This window comes from Euprymna scolopes, chromosome 9 (genome assembly GCF_053919585.1).
Source record: "Euprymna scolopes isolate OS-2025 chromosome 9, ASM5391958v1, whole genome shotgun sequence".
Taxonomy (NCBI): Eukaryota; Metazoa; Mollusca; class Cephalopoda; order Sepiida; family Sepiolidae; genus Euprymna; species Euprymna scolopes.
The window spans coordinates 100,602,386-100,620,239 of record NC_136490.1 but is presented as its reverse complement, the minus strand read 5'-3'; positions in this window follow the sequence as shown (position 1 = coordinate 100,620,239).

Here is a 17,854-nt window from a genome sequence, read left to right as displayed (position 1 = left end):
TAAAAAAGAAAACGTATTTGAAAGCAATGTAGGAAATTAAGAAAAAGCAGGCAAGTTTGCGCAAGTGCAACATCTCGAATTCCAGCATTGATTACTTTTTTTACGGTTTACCGTGTATTCCCAATGTTGTAGCATTTATAAACACTTAATTTTTCTCAATTTCCTTGTTTATTTCTGGTGGGCTTGATGTTTAATAGTAGTCTAGCGAATCAAGGATTAATCATACGATATGCGTCATATCTGCAATAAGTACTTTCTTATAAGGAAAAAAAAATCGAGCATACTGTATGTAGATACATTTTCCACTTGAATGAATCAACATAATTAATGAAAACATTACTGTATTTTTATTAGAAAACTACTCTTTTATAGGTTATAGTCAGATAACGTATTTCTTAATTTCCCGCGATGCTGCTACTAAACCGGTGAAAAGGCAACCTTTGACAGGTTATGACATTATTGTTTTCTCAGGAAAATGAGATCCTATGGTATTACTAAAAGAAAACTTTAACATAATTAAATACTTCTTAAGTAAAATGAGACTCTAAGTTGTCCTCGATGGTCGAATGTCACAACAATATGATATAAATGGGAGTGTACCGTAGAAGTTAATCCTTGGGCGTTTATTATTCCTGATATCAAAAATGACCACCTTGATTAAATTTGCTCTGAGCTGGGTATATTTGCTAACAACACGACCGTCTATAACAGACACAGTGGCAAAACAAATGAACACGTATCCAAAACAATGACAGAAAGCCTAGCGGCAGACATCCGGTTTGTGGTGGAATTGTTACTAAAATGGATGGTGACATTCAATTTTACCAGAACTATGCTCCTTGCCTTTAATAAATATAAGAAACGTTCTCAGCCACTAATAGCCATGATTAATGATACATTACATGAAAGTGGCTTTTCAACCTCCTCAGTTAAACGTTCACGGGAACATGAGTTGGAACAGATACAAGACAACCATTCGCCCATGTATGATGTATTTTTGCCAGATCTAAGCTGGTGCCTCTGTTACTAATCTCTCTCTCTCTCTCTCTTTCTTTCTCTGCATCTCTGTCTGTGTGTCTGTCTCCCTCTCTTTCTCTTAGACAGGGTTAAAAAAAGAGTCACCGACCTAAGAGGTCCCGCATGATCAATTAGGCGTCAACCGCTATTCCATCCACGAAAATTTGCAGCTCTCTGCCTATTTTACATGCACTTTAAAGCTTTAAGATGCTCTGACGAACTAAAAGCCTTAGTACAACCTCGACGTAAATACTCCCGAAAAAAAAACAACAAACATCAAAATCCCTCCGCTACACTGTAGACATCCCTAAATGTAAGAAAGCCTTCTACTATTGGGACTGCTAGACTTTGGAATTAAATTTCTGGGTCCCTGTTTCCCCTTCTATTCTGATAAAGAGAAGTTCAAATGTAGTGTAAACAGACATCTTGTTGGTCAGCTCTTTACATGGTATCCCTTCAAATAATGTCCCAGTCAGTACATCAAAATGGGGAGAAAATCAATAAAAATAGGGAGAAAAGAAATAAAAATATAACATCATATAATTGTGCCATTGCCACGATTAGGGCTTTTGATGGGCAACACTTTCAAGCATCGATTGTGGATTATTTTTTTTGCTAGACATTATATGCAAGAGAAAATTACGTATAGAATTTTACCAATTCTACTGACAAGGCGATCATGCACGTTTCTTTTATATAACTGAAACGTGAATACAACTAATAAGTTTGAATGATGATAACTGGGGAATTGTTTTGGACTATGTATTTATTGACATAAAACTTATTGTGAATTTAATTAACGATTTTATAGGAGATTGTGTCGACACAGTGGATAATATAATTACACCAAGGCTAAACAAAGTTCAGCTTGTCCAGTAAAAGATAGGTGACTATTTTTCAATATTAGAAGCTGTACGTATTTTGGTATTCCATTATATGTAATATCCAAGAGATGTGAACCCGTTTTCTTTTGCACGTTTCCAGGACAATCTTAGGCAAAGCGTAGCACCTGTTAGACTACCCCACTTTTGGTATTTTTGACCGGTGGTTCCCTACCTATTTTTGGTCATGCCCCACCTAGGCATTTCTAAAATACTGATGCCTCCCCTTTGTGATATTTAATATATAATATGGTATAGTAAGCCCAAGGGGGCACGTCCTGCCCATGCCCCACCAAAATATTGCTATTGCCATGCCCCACCATGTTGGGAATGACTGTTCTAGAAAGTCACCATGGGAAGGTAAAAAAACTAGGAGACGGAAACAGATTCAAACCGTAACCGCATAGAAATCGTCCGTTCGCGTTTGAACCAATTTTCTAGTGATGCGCTCATAAAATAAATCAACCGCTTCCAATTTTTCATGGGCCAGCAAGGAAATAAGAAAGCTAATATCAATGCACAATATGGTCAATATGGAGATGGCGAAACATAAATGAAATCACATTTGTTTTTATGTGATGGCGAATACTGTGTACTGTGCTCTATTTTTTGTTGGCAAGGTTCTCATGTCAATAATGAAAGTATTTGCACTAAATTGTCTTGACTGGTGCAATTGTCATACGTCCAGGATAGGGCATTTATTAATGTCAGCATGATGGACAGGTTAAAACAAAACAGATCTATCCCTTTCATGTAGGAAATCAAAAAAAAAAAAAAATAGAAGTGCTAAAGCAGTAACGTCGACATTTACTTTGTTATAGCCTTTTTATTTAATCGGGAGATAAAATGATAAATATATAACTATACGAACAACAACAGAATCATCCAGTCAAGCTTTTGACCGTTTTATTTTTTTCAGTTTTGCCATTATTTTGGACACTCTCCCAGATATCAGATATTAACCCACTCTTTCATATATTTCAACCAATAAATGCGTCTGCGTTTATAATCCTCCCTTAAAACGGCCGTGTTTATACCTCTATTACACTTGGTTCATCCAAAATAATTTTTGATATATTTCTCATTCTACCTTCTTTTTGTTTATTGGCTCCTGTTCCGCTGAATCAACGTTTGCTATTTTCTTGTGTCTTGTACATCCTTGCTTTGATATAGTTGGTTCTAATTGCGTTTATAGTGCGGCTGTTATTACTGATGCAGTTTCTCTGTTTAGGTTTCATTTTGTAGTCATTTGAAAGTGTTTTCCTTAGTCACGTCTTTGTAATCCTTCTGAATTGACCGTGTAGCTATCATCCTCTCATCTTTCTATCCTAGTCTCATGGCTGGTCGCTTCCCTTTCTATCTTGATTGTTCCTTCAGTGTTCTGCAATATGTATTTGTCTAATTCTATTTTGTGTGATTTACTTCTATACATACTAACCCTCTTCCTCCGTATCTCCTTTTAAATAGTGTCGGTCTATATCTTTTTGGGGGTGGAATGCATTGCGCATTTTCATGGGTTTCTTGGTCTTCTCTTTGGGGGCCCCTCGGTTTTTCCTTGGTCTGAATTATAAATAGTCCAGAGTATCTTAGTATGTGTTTGTTTTATGAATTAAGTTTCTACTATATAGTTTAGTTTCGAGGAGTTTTCTTGTTATTTTAGGTATCCCTTTCCTATTCTCTTTTTCATTCCTGTTGTTTTGATGTTGTCTACTTCCAGAATCCCCAAATATTTGTAGTATCACGCTGACTGCGCAGTACCATGTCTTCTGTTACTTCCAGTTTTCCTATCCTTATGATCAGCAGTGCACACTTTTCCATACGGAATTCCATGTGGATATCCTGTGCTGAAGTTTCTCGTTGTGTTTATTAGTGTCTCTAGTTCGTTTTTTTTTGTTTTGCAAACAGTTTCTGGTAAACAATGTAAGTTAATTGGTTCATTCGTTCGTCAGTATTTATAAACTTGAATCAACCTTGTCAATTTTCTAAATATATTGTTCAGGAGCATCATAGCAATGATGTACACTAGATGTGATAAGGAATCTCCCTGAAACATCCTTTCTTGGTATTTTAATCTCAGTTATCTGTTGTACATCAGCTGCTAGTTCAGTCTCAATGTTCTCATTGTATTTTCTATTTCTATTGATTAGCTTATCTGGTATTTTGTATATTTTCAGGCATTCTATTGTCCATGTGTGCGGGGTACATCCATACGCTTTCTTTTAGTCGATCTATACCATAGCTTAATTCTTTTCCCCCAATGTTTAATCCTTTTAGGACTATTTGTCATATCTACCTCTTTTTCCGTTTTGGAAGCCTTTCTCTTCATGAACAATTGTCCACCGTTCTGAAAGGAAGGATTAATTGTTTTCCCTCAATTTTGCAGTTAGTACTTTCCATATTATAAATAAACAGATTATAGGTCTGTGATTTCTGAGGATGGTCCTTTTTCAGTGTATTTTGCATCATTGTGGTTCTACTTTAATCATTTATTTTGGTACATGTGCTTCGTTGATAACTCTTTTCAGGTGCTGACCGAGCTTTTAATGGAGTATTGTGCAATTCTTTAACAAATAGGCATGTATTCTGTCATCAGTTGGTGCTCTCCAGTTGGCCACTGCTAGTATAGTTGTTTTGAGGGGTTCCTTGTTGATTTCATATCCTGTTATTCGATTTCTTGTAATTCTTCTTTAATTAATTTCAGCTAATCTCCATTTCTGTTATGATCCTCTTACCATATCTGGCTTCAGTAGCGTTTTGTTTTATATCGGGTCCAATTGTTCTGTTTTTGTTTCTCCCATTTACATTCAGGTAGAATTATCGTCCATTATTTTAAAAGGTCCTATTTACTTGCGTTGTTAAGATTTATACCAGGATTCTATTCCTCTCCATTCTTTTGCTGCTATTTTTTTCCTTCAATATTTCCTGTATTTTGTTTTGTTGAGTCTTTCCCCGCTCATCGCATTTCTAGTATTCCATCCTCTTCTAGGCGTTTTCTTTTTTTTAACGTATTGACTTCTTTTTTTAGTTTGTTGTTCTGGTTTTCCAGCCTCATGCTGGCCACTGAGGGAGTGCCTGTCGCCCATGACACACATATCTTTCCTCTGGGTTATAAATTACGTATTATTTTTGAGTTGCATATTTCATAGTATGGTGTTTGTGCAAACAATAGACCCAGTAATGATTTACCTGTCGTTCTGTTACAGATATAGTGTTAAGCTCTCGTGTAGATGAGAAGAATTTTGCACTATCACAGGTACATAGAACATTAAACGAGAAATAGCTTTGAGTGGAAATAACGCCCACAGATTAAATAAATTTAATTATTTCCGTTTTAAAGACGCCAAGCGTAGTCTGATAATTGAAAATATATTAATTTAATAAAATTTATTTTTATTAAAATAAGTTAAATAAATCAACTATAATTCTCTTAAATAGAACAATGAACCCACTATTTTTACTATTGATTATTAATAACATGGAACTAATTATACATATATGTTTTCTTTAATATAATATGCAAATGAGGCTATTTATTTAAAATAAATTCCCTTTGAATTCATAGGGTATAGAGAAATCATGCTAGAATGTGAATGCGTAAACGTCCATTTTCAGTTTGAAAATTAATTTTTGAAACAATGTATCTGGTGTACATATTAAAGAAATTGTGACCCAAAAACAGGCAGGCATACGACTTTTTATATTGCACACTTCAGGCAAACAAGCAAGAATGCCTGAACGGTCGACAAAGTTTTATAATTATATAGATGCTTACAATGGTATATCTACGAATCGGATTACTACCGCCATCTGTAATTTATTTCGTTAGTTGCATAAATATTTTTCTTCTGCTTTATATATTTGCTGCTATTTAATTTTTACTATTTACACTGATGGATGAAAGTCTGTCTTCTTTCATCTCATTATCTTTTTTTATTATTATTTTCCCCCATCTCCGCCTCTGCAGCTTTATAATTGCGATACGATCCTAACGTTACTCATGACTAAATGCCTACTGCAAACTAAAAAATCCCCCAAAAAGGTTCGCTATAATAGAAACCGTTATTTACTTCACCCAAATTCTGATGGTAACAATACCATCAATCATATCCTACAGCAGCAAAGGTCTCACGGGCCGCCTTTCTTTCAAATATTGGTCAACTCTCCACCAAAATTAGACATAGAGTCTATCGTACTCAGATCGATGATTTAGGTCATATCAGCAAAAGTGGAAGCGACAGTTTTTACAGAAACAATTCCAAATCCAAACGAATTGTCGTAAAAATGAGGTCAAAAATGTTAAAGTGTTTTCTTATACTTTTTCTATCTTTCACCTTAATCAGCTATTTTTTATTCATTGTTGTGTGTATCTCTTTGCTTCTTGCTGTTTATATATATATATATATATATATATATATATGCACACACACATACACACCCACACACACACACACACACACACACACACACATATATATATATATATATATATATATATATATATATATATACTAGCATGGGTGATCAGCGTTGCACTGGTATTTAGAGGGGTGCTGAGCAAATACAAAAAAGTTGATAGTAGGAATGTAGGTTCGCACCCGTACCGCGATGGGGGAAAAGGACGGGAAAAATGACGTATTTGCTGTTACGACTACCGCCGAACCAGAAGTGACGTAGGTTTAAATAAAGGCTTGACAATCGAAAAAAGGGGATGACTTTCGTAAATATCGGCGAAAAAAGCAACCCCTGCCTGTAGAAAATTGGGCAGTTGAGGGTGAAGACATTAATGTGTTTAGCCATTTTTTCGGTATTAGTCGTCTGAACGGTCGAGCTTCAAAAGAATACTGAACTTGTGAAAATGCGTCGCCTCTATCGAAAGTTTTAGGCAGACATGCACACATAGATTTATATATGTGTAGCTCAAATTTTAAACCCAAACCAATTAAAAAGCTTGTCTCATTTTTAAATACCGTTTATGTAAAATTTCAAATTTTTAGACCAGAAAGTGTCTGAGTAATTTGGTAGAGAGCGCAGAGGTCAATTTTTTAAAAACTTTGACCACTACTATAACCCATTAACATTTACTTTTTTGGGCTCGAATCCAGTTATTAATTTAGATCCATGTCCAAGGAACTTATATCTAAAATTTCAAGTGTTTCGACTCAAATTCAGCGGAGGAATTCTCAAAGGTCAAATCGTTGAACTTTGACCCCTTAAGATCCAAAGTTCTGGCCGAAAAGCGATTAAAAAGATTTTCCCGAATCTCACTACCCTATATATCAAATTTCGAGTCTGTAGACTTAAAGTTTACGGAGTTATTGTGTAGGGAAATGTACACAGACAGACAGATAGACACACAGACAGACAGGCACATCCACTTATATATATATATATATATATATATATATATATATATATATATATATATATTCAATTAACTGTCTTGAAATTATATACTTGGATTTTACTGTCACTGGATTATTTTTCTTCTACCAGACTATCCATTCATGTGTAATCACCTTTTTCTTCGCCATATTCCGTCTGCTTCACTTTTTTTGTTTTCAAGTAAGATCTTTGACTTAGTTGTTTTTTCATCAAATACGGTTGCATGCAAAATACGATCCCGGATTTTACTAATTCCTACCTTCTGAGGAGAAGGAAAGTATTTCTTCGAAACTCCGCGGATTAAGGACTATCCACTTATCTAGTGTTTCCTATTCAGATTAAATATGTTTTAACTCATTTCAAAGTGTTTTTAACATGTTTTATTAACTGTTTACTCATACATATCTGAGTTTGATATGTCAAACGTATGAGGCCAAATGAGGGCGAAACTCTAGGCTTGGACTTCCGGTTCTTTGACTGTCATGGCTCTTGTGGGCTGCGACGTTGTTTGGCTGTGGAATTTATTATATACAATCTCTCACATTCTGAAAATCATATATAAGTATATATATATATATATATATATATATATATATATATATATATATATATATATATATATAATTGGCCGACCAACTTAATCCGATTTGGACCTTAAAATTCACTCTCGTTCGTTCGTCTGTACATCTCCAAAATTATCAATTATTAGTCAGTATATTTTCCTGAAATTTTGCACGAAGGAAATGTAACATACTCGGATTTTTTTTTTTTGAAATTCTGGTTTCATTTCCTAGGGTTAAAATGTGGTAAAATGGCAAACAATATCACTTTTTGGGACATTAAGTCTTTTCACACAATTAGATTTTGCGGGAATTTATCAAAAAGCAAGCCCACATCTATATTTATCTGGAAACTAATATTTGATCCTGGGAAATTCTGGGGATCAAACCCCAAGTTCTTTTAGGGTTGAAAATTAAAAAAATGAGGCTAATTATTATTTTCTTCTTTAAACTCATACTTCTGTCTTAATAGGGGTTTAAAATGATACCGAATAAACAAAAAATTAAGGTATCGTTTGTTATGAAACGAAGTCAATTGGGCTGTTTTAGCCCAAATTAATGATCAAGCCAGGGGTTTAAATGGGCAAAATAGGTAATAGTTCTACTACAGAGTTTGGCTAACAGTTCCATGGAAAATAAATCTTTTAGACTTGATTTTACAAATATTGATTATATATTGGTAGATTGAATTTTAATACAGGCATGAATGAGGGTGCCAGGTTGTCTGACTCTAGTGGAGGACAGGTCGATCAAACAGCGATACAGATTAATACGCAGTGGGTGTTATCCATGTGGGACTGTGGCTATCCATTACTACAGTCTATTTTATAATTTACCTGCAGTGTATGTGCTCTTACATATTTTAACATTTAAAAAAAAATTGTCAATACTAACTCAATTGAAATACTTGTAGTTGAATAATACAATCACGCTCAAATGTTGAAAGGATGCATATTAATATTAATAATTGATTAGAATATTATGGATTGATTTAATTGATAGTGTCATTCATATGAACCATTTCGGATTTCTTTACAAATATGCTAGATAGGGCATGCTATATACCCAAGAAAAATCAGAAGCAGGAAAAGGTAAGTTAGAGAGAAATATTTTCTATCCTTCTAAAAATCACAGTTAATAGTCAGTGGTGTGCATGAATCCCGAATGTTCCTATCATTAATTTATAATGTTATCATGCATTATGAGTAAGCTGCTTAAATCTATACAAAGTAAAGAAATGGTTGAACTACTGATTAACATGAATTTATTGGTTTATTAACAATGCTGATTTTTGCCTATAATAGTAAGTGCTGAAAAACTGAATATGATGAAGTATGATTTTTGGACCATGATTTGTTTTATGAGTTATAACTTTTAACATATTAATGCACATTTGACACGATATGCCACAAAGGTGTTTTCATCAACTTCGTTGATATTATATAATAGTATCTGGAAATGCACTAGAACCTTTTAAATGTCTTCTCTAATAAAAGTATAAATGTAACGCTTGTCGTACAGAAGTCTCTAACATATACTATCAATGCTGGTATGTCTCAGCCCCCTAATTAATCTAAGGGCATTTCTATTAACAAAATAAATAAGGCAATATATTATCTATTAATAATATATATATGAAACGTATATGTGTGCTTGTTATTAATTCATTTAAATGGTCCGAATACAATAATAAAAAAAAAACAATAAATAATCTATATTTTCGTACCGGGTAAGAAATATCAGCTAAATAGTATTCGTATTAATATAACGAATTTCTCGGTTTGCAAGACGTTTAATTTAAGACGATATACTTTGCTCTTTGAACATTTTTCTTAGCGGCATCAATTAATCAGTAATCATAAATTTAAACAACGTAAAATGGTATTTTATTAAAACGTATGTTAAAGGTGATAAGAGAAGGATTAGATGAGAAAACTTAGCGAAACATTATATTGATTAAGATTACCGCATTTATAATAGTACTTGATAAATCTTTGCGACTTGCTGTCAGCGCGTATAAAAACCACATAATAATTTAACTTCAACTTAATTCTCCGAGGCCCTGCAATGCATCGTTCGCTTCGTATTGACGTATTTATGTCCCTAAACAGCCAGCCAATGTGCCAAGTGTAACCGGCTATTGGCCCCAGTGCTGGCCATTTTTAACCATGTAAAAAAGACGTCATTTGTCATTGACACGTGAACGCGGCAAAAGGCGCCATTCGTAATTATTGGTCGTCGATTTGTTTTTATTTCATTCTTTTCTCGCTTCGTTTTTTTTCCACGCTTTCCCCCGCCATTTTATTTCTCCGACAAAACACTGATTAATGATTTTCCATATTCCTGTGTGTGTGTTTTGGATGGACCATTGAAAGAAAATGCGGTACTGCATATTTCGACCAGCGACAAAGAGACAGGAGATAATTTAATGAAGTACTTGGAAAGACAAAAGTTAATTTCACTTGAGAAAAAATAATTTAACTAAAAAAATGTATTAGATGTTAAAATAAAACAAATAGCATTTGTGTATCCACAAACAAAAGAATAATGTGTTTAAAGGAATACATTGTACTAAAAAGTATTTTCAGTATCTTTCATGAACGATTCTTACATATACCGACATTTTTGCATTGAGACATATTATTATGATTGGCAATTAAAATGTATATTGATAACATCGAAATACTAACATCATATTTGCATTACAAGAACATCCTAGGAATATCGTGTTAATGTATTCATTCTAATCACGAATTATGTTACATATTCCACTTTAATCTTTCCCGTCTAACCGTATTTTTATTGACTCAGTAACTCAACTGCATTTTTATTTTATTCTTTTTATTTTATTCTTATTTCATTATTTTTTTTATTATTTTTAAACCCCTGTTTTATAGAACGCATTGGATAAAATGTACACTGTATGAATATTTGTTTTCATAGTTAATCTTTTGCACTAACTCGTATGTCCGTAGCATGCGCTTTCTGTTGAACTTGTGAATATACGTAATAACCACAATCACATACTCACACATCCAACTTTCTTTTTTGTCTCTATTTCTCTAACTATTTATCTGTTCATATACACACTGATATATATATATATATGTATATATATATATATATATATATATATATATATATATATATACATATTTATATATAGCCTTTCCAAAATGTCACTGAAGCATTATAAATGTTAATAGATTCTTTATTATAGATGGGATTTTTCTGTACTTTAAAAACAATCTAACAGACTGAGTTTAAGAAAAAATGCAAAATTCAAAAACCTTTTTGTTATGGAAAACAATTCCTTATAAATGTTGCCTATTGTTAGCTTCGCGTATTGTGAAGGTCTGGAACCACTCAATGATAAGATTTAATTGGTATGCATTAGTTAAAGGTTAATTGGTATACATTGCGAAGATTATTTGTCGAAATGGATGGTAGGCAGAGTCGGTGGAGGTCACAGAAGAATGGTCTGCCCCAGGGTTCTGTCTTGGCGCCGACTTTGTTTAACATCTATACAAATTACCTACCATAATTTACAGACATCCGTAGATTCATCTATGCGGATGACACGTGTCTTGCGACACAAGACAAGAGCTTTGAAGCAATTGAGAAAAGAATGTCCAGTGCCTTAAAAACCCTAGCCTCCTACTATAAGAAATGGTTCCTCAATCCCAATCCTGGGAAACAAAAGTTTGTAGGTTCCACCTTAACAACCACATAGCCAACAGGAAGCTGAAGATCCAATGGGAAGGTAAGGAACTAGTAAATGAACCATATCCAGTCTACCTTGGCATCACACTCGACCGAACTCTCTCCTTCAAGACACACATAGACAAGCTCCGAAAGAAGATCGCGCCTCGAATTAACTTAGTCAACATACTGGCTAACTCGAGTTGGGGAGCAGACCCAAACACGCTAAGGACAACATCATTAGCCCTATGTTATTCCACGGCTGAATATTGCGCTGCAGTATGGTCTCGCTCAACCAATGCTCACCGCATTGACGCAGCTCTCCACAAAGCTTGCCGGATCATAACCGGAAACCTAAAGAGCACCCCTCTACCAGCCCTATACCGATTAAGTGGCATACCACCACCTAAAGTCCGCCGGGATATAATTGCGAGAGTTGAGCGTACTAAACAACTCGAAGACCCCAGACCCCCTCTCTATAGCTACTCGGAGGTGGCTGGACGACTTGTGTCCCTGCGAAGCTTTGCCACAGTGGAGGAACTACCGGACACTCCTACATCCTCTTAACGGCTGCAGATGTGGAGAGAGGTAGACCCTCAGTCTACAAATATAGCACTGCCAGAGCCCAGTGAAACCTTACCACCTGGCACACATCTATCCCGTTCGGAGTGGGTCACTCTGAATAGGGCAAGGGCAAAAGTTGCAAAAACTGGCGACAACCTCCTCATGTGGTGTTACTCTACAACTGCTGAATGCCCCTGTGGTGCCCAAGTTCAGACCATCGAACACATTTTAACATCTTGCCCACTGGGGCCCAACTGCACGGACGAAGACCTCAGTGTTGGTTATGAAACCGCACGCCGCTGGTTGAAGAGATGGAGCGACAAGATATGATGATTGCGATTATAGCGTAGTAGACATAAGTGGTGGGAATTTTGTAAAATTGGATAACTTAGGTGGACGGTTCATCAAGAACTAGTACACGTTGGAATTAAAGGGAATCAGGTTGTAGTCAGCTTGAAAGCAGGCAACCGGAAGAAAATTCTACGGGCGTTCAGTTCTAAGAAAGAAACGTTGTTCATGGAAACTACGTTTAGGTTTATGCATAAATAAAAAAGTGTGTGAAATTATTGATAGCGGTTTTGGCTTGACGAGTGTTTTCGTGAAATTCTGACGAAGGGGGGACATAGATTGGCACTTGCCATGAAAAATAACGATAAAGCAGAGACAGGCTCGCAGCATCTCTTATGTGGGGATAAAAATTGCAGAGAAGAGAAAAGGCATCCCCCACTACGCTACGAAGTCTATTTTGAACTCTATCAAGACAGGATAAACTTAATTCTTCAGAACTATATGCTCAAAAGTAATCTCATTTTCATTTTACATTAAGGAAACGCGATTTTAAGGTTAATGTAAAAATAATGACGTTCTTTATTTGAAGTTGAACGTAAAAAACGGTATTATATTGCACCACCCTAATAAATTGCTGTATGTAAGTACCCGTTTTATAGTGATAGAAATTGATTTAGTGTTCTATTTTAGAATGTTTTTTTTAAGATTATTTTTATTGTATATATATATTACATTAAATTTATTTTAGATTATTAATACCGATATCGATTTTTCAGAAACCGGTTTCAGGATCCTTTAGACGCTACCTACGGAATCAAATACAATATATCTCTGTTTCGAAACGTATTAAACTCCGGCAAATTACGTTTAATATATATAAGAAAGTGATTTAAAAAAAAAAACTAAAGTCAGGGAAAAAATGCCTTTACAAATTTTTTTTATTTTAAATACCAGTGTAAGGAATTCCAATTATTCTTAAATTGCTCAACATATGATAGCTCTGCTAAAAATCTTTTTTCTCGCCTTTGAAAACTCTTTTAACTGCGGGAAATTATGTTTTATTCATATAATAAAAATGTTTTCATGAAAAAGGTAATAAAATGCTTTTACGAAAAAAAAAAGGCAGTGAAAAATCAAAAAGTATTCCATTTTTCTACACTGACCACACAATTTTAACTCTGATGAAAATACTTTTCTATAGCTTCGATGAACCAGAAAAGGTGTCACCTGTTTGATCAAATACGATAACTCTTCGAAAAAAATTTAAACTGCAGAAAATTACGTTTTATACATACTAAAATGTGCGCTTACGAAAAAAAAACCCAGTAAAATGCCATTTCGCAAAAAGAAAATCAGTGCAACTTGCCTTTACAAAAAGGAAAAACAACAAGCTAGTTATAGAAACTCCATTTTTTTCTTAAACTTTTCGCTAGTCACGCACACGTATCAAAATAAAACTATGTTTTAAAAGTTTGTTTCGCAACGTCATGACATTAAAAGCACTCGTGGCCGTGTAGGGTAAATAGTGTGTCAGTAATTTTTTTTTTCGTTTTAGACGAAGAACATCCTAAAGGTAAATGTTCCTTTTTAACCGAAAAGTTTAAGAATAAGAAGACGAGAGTGATACCGTAAAAAAGAACAATTTGTGCGCCAAGATTAATGTTTGTACATAGTCAACACGAAATTCAATGGGGGTATGTCGTGAATTCCCTGACACATCTTTGCTTCTTACGCACGTTTATGACAGCATTAATTAGGGGCCACCCTGTAAGTAGATGCAACAAATACTTCAGATTATGTACGCATTAGTTCAGTTACCGTAACTATGAAACTTGTAATCCTCTCGGATACATTCGGGCGGCCCAAATTGTGAGACATTACTTTTGGAACTTCATATATATATATATATATATATATATATATATATATATATATATATATATATATATATATGCATATGTATGTATGTTTATACGTATATATATACTAGCAAAATTAAAAATATATACACATATATATGTATATTTATGCGTATATATATATAATTATACAGAGAGAGAGAGAGAGAGATAGAGAGAGAGAGAGATGGAATTTTAAGTATTTTCATTTTGTTCATAGGCAGAAAACATGTTGGTTAAAAAGAAATTGACATTTCGGTTTGTATTACTGTACACATAGATTCGTAAAAGTTGTCAAAAAAACAAATATATAACAAATAAATGTCATCAAAGGCAAGATAAGTTACTTTTCTACCTAACTGGATATATTTTTCGTGTTTTTATTCAATGTAACATGTTTATTCAGCTCGAAAAACATACAGTGTTTACCGATGTATTGGAAAATTCAAGATGGCGCCTCACTCCCTCTTTAACACGGTAAGTTTGGGAAAAGGTGTTATAAATAAAAAACGAGACAACATACTATTAAAAACCCGCCGAATATATTTCAACCTATGTCACGGTGACATATATTGAGCGAGTTTTAACAGTATTTTATCCAGTTTCTCATTTATAACACCTTTCCCAAACTTACCGTGTTTATGAGAGAGAGTCAGACGCCATCTTGAATTTTCCAATACATCGGTAAACACTGTATGACTTTCGAGCTGAATAAACATGTTACATTGAATAAAAACGAAACATATATCCAGTTTGGTAGAAAAGTAACTCATCTTGCCTTTGATAACATTTATTTGTTATATATTTGTTTTTGACAACTTTTTCGAATCTATGTGTGCAGTAATACAAACCCGACATTTCTCTTCGCCTCATCTAATCTATTAAGAAGCCATTTTCTAAGTATTTAATCAAATTCACAACAGTCGAAACATTCGAATATGTTACGCTTACTACCTGTGTTAAAATTCATCATGATTGGTCCATTAGTTAAGATATAAATCCTGTTCATGAAAAAGATAGAAACTTACAACAGTCCGAAACATGAAAATATCAGAGACGAAAGATATAAACTACTTGCTGAAATAGTTCTCTTTATAACATCCACCCTGTAAAGTGATTCTCTTATAAATCATTAAGAAAATTCATAAAAGTCGAAAGACAAATACATAATAAGGAGGTGTTAAAAGCATAAAACCAATGAGCGGACATATTAATTTGTCAAATGCTAGCAGACATGAGAAGCGAGCCAAGATTACAGCATGTTCCATCCGATATCTCAAATCAAATGAAATAAAAAAATGTTTCCGCCGTTAAAACCAATGAATCAAAAGTCAAGTTGTCTTTAATCCTTACCGCAAACAGCTTGTTGTCACGCGGCCTGTGTAGGAAGTAAATCACAATAATCCTTAATCGCTCGTTGCCGTTATACGGCCACGTCCTGGTCTTGTCGTCCTAATAGAGAGGCAGTAAATCACGACGGACCCCGAGCGCAGGTCATTTGGTTGGTGATGGGCAGGAATAGACGGTGTCGCTCCATGAGTAATGGCTTTCCTTGCAGCACTGTGGGTAAATTCTGTCATATTTTATCCTCTGTATGTGTGTGTGTGTTGCACACTGTGCAAAGAGAATTTTATTCTCTATGGATGTGCATTTAATGTTACGGAAATCTAAGAACTTCGTATTGTAGAACTTATAGTAAGAACGTATTTCAGTTATATTTCTGCGACTATGAATCAAATTGCAATATTCTTTTCTTTATTTCCTGATAATATTTGCGCCAGATTTACTTAGTTTTTGATTGTCTTAAACTAAGAATACAATAAAATAAATCAAATATATTTATAGTAAATAATAAAGTGCAACAATCGATATAAAAATATATCACTCCTTGCGTAATCACCTGCCTGTATAAGAGCCAACCCTCTCTCATAATCAGGGTTGTCACAACTATTTGGAAAGAAGGTATCCAGAGCACCGATTCCTGCTGGAGGATTTTTTCAGGAGACTGGTACATGTCTATCTCTGTTAGTTATTTTATATCAGGTGCATGACAGAGCGTTAATCTACGGCTATTGCCAACATTTTCAGAATACACACTCGTCTAGTAATAACCACTATCATCAGTTTATTTTACTCTCTATCTGTGTATAATGTAGACAAAATTTCACGAGGAAAGTTCCTTTTCTACAAGTCCTCGTTTTGTGAGATACAACACAGTAGGGATGATTCCAAGCTATCCATATATTGTCGTTTCCAAGTCCAATGTAAACAAGTTCTTGTTGAGCCGCCATATTTAATGGGTGGGTTTTAGTCAATTTCCAAAATTATTCATTACACAGGAAACAGCTAGTAGATTAGAAGGCTTTCCAGATTAGAAGGGACTCTACAATGAATAAGAAGGATTTTTCTGCTAATGCATGTCGATGAAGTAAAAGTATAATGAGCTTACGAGAAAATATCTCATTAAAGCACTCGTAAAAAAAGGTACATGAGGCGATGATAAAATATAAGAAACTCAGTCGGTGGGTCGGTCGGTCGGTGGGTCGGTGGGTCGGCCGGTCCGTCGGTCTGTCCATAACACTTCTGTGCTTGGCCTTTTTGGTTAATTTAAAAAATATGTTGTCAATAGATGCTGTTTTTAGCTTTTAAAGATGTTCTTGGCCTTTTGGCCAAGATCAAAGTGTAGTATATGTCCGGCAGATACTGCAAGCAAAGACCATATGTGGGGCAGCCCCCACATATAAGACCTTTTTCAATGTGGGGGCAAACCTTCATACCAATTGTCACTATCCAGCTCCCCTACTCCCCGGGGAGTTGGCCCCCATTTCTCCTTCACTCCTCATATTAAAAATCGGTCGTGTGCCTAATTTGTCGGTGGGGGAGCAAATAAATACAGCTTTTGTTGGCCTTTTGGCCAAGATCAAAGTGTAGTATCCTTTCCGGCAAAAACTGCAAGCAAAGACCATATGTGGGTATATCCCCACATATAAGACCTCCAGCTCCTCTACTCTCCGGGGAGTTTGTGCCCATTTACCCTTCAGTCCTTACATTAAAAATCAGCCTTGTCCCTAATTCGTTCGGTGGTGTGCAAATAAATACCCTTTTCTTGCCCTTTTGGCCAAGATCAAAGTGTAGTATCTGTTCAGGAAGATACTGCAAACAAAGACCATATGTGGGGGCAATCCCACATATATCACCTTGATCAATGTAGGGGTGACCCTTCATACCAATTGTCACTTACTCCCCGGGGAGTTGATCCCCATTTCCCCTTCACTCCTCACATTAAAAATCGGCCTTCTGCCAAATTTACTAGGTGGGGGAGCAAATAAATACCAACTCCACATATAAGACATTGGTCAATGTCGGGGAAACCCTTCATACCAATTGGCACTATCCAGCCCCCTTCTCCCGGAGAGCTGGTTCTCATTCCCCCTTTACTCCTCACATTAAAAATCGGCCTTGTGCTTTATTTGCTCCTTGGGGCAGCAAATAAATACTAACCCCACATATAAACCTTGGTCAATGTAGAGGGAACCCTTCATACCAATTGTCACTATCCAGA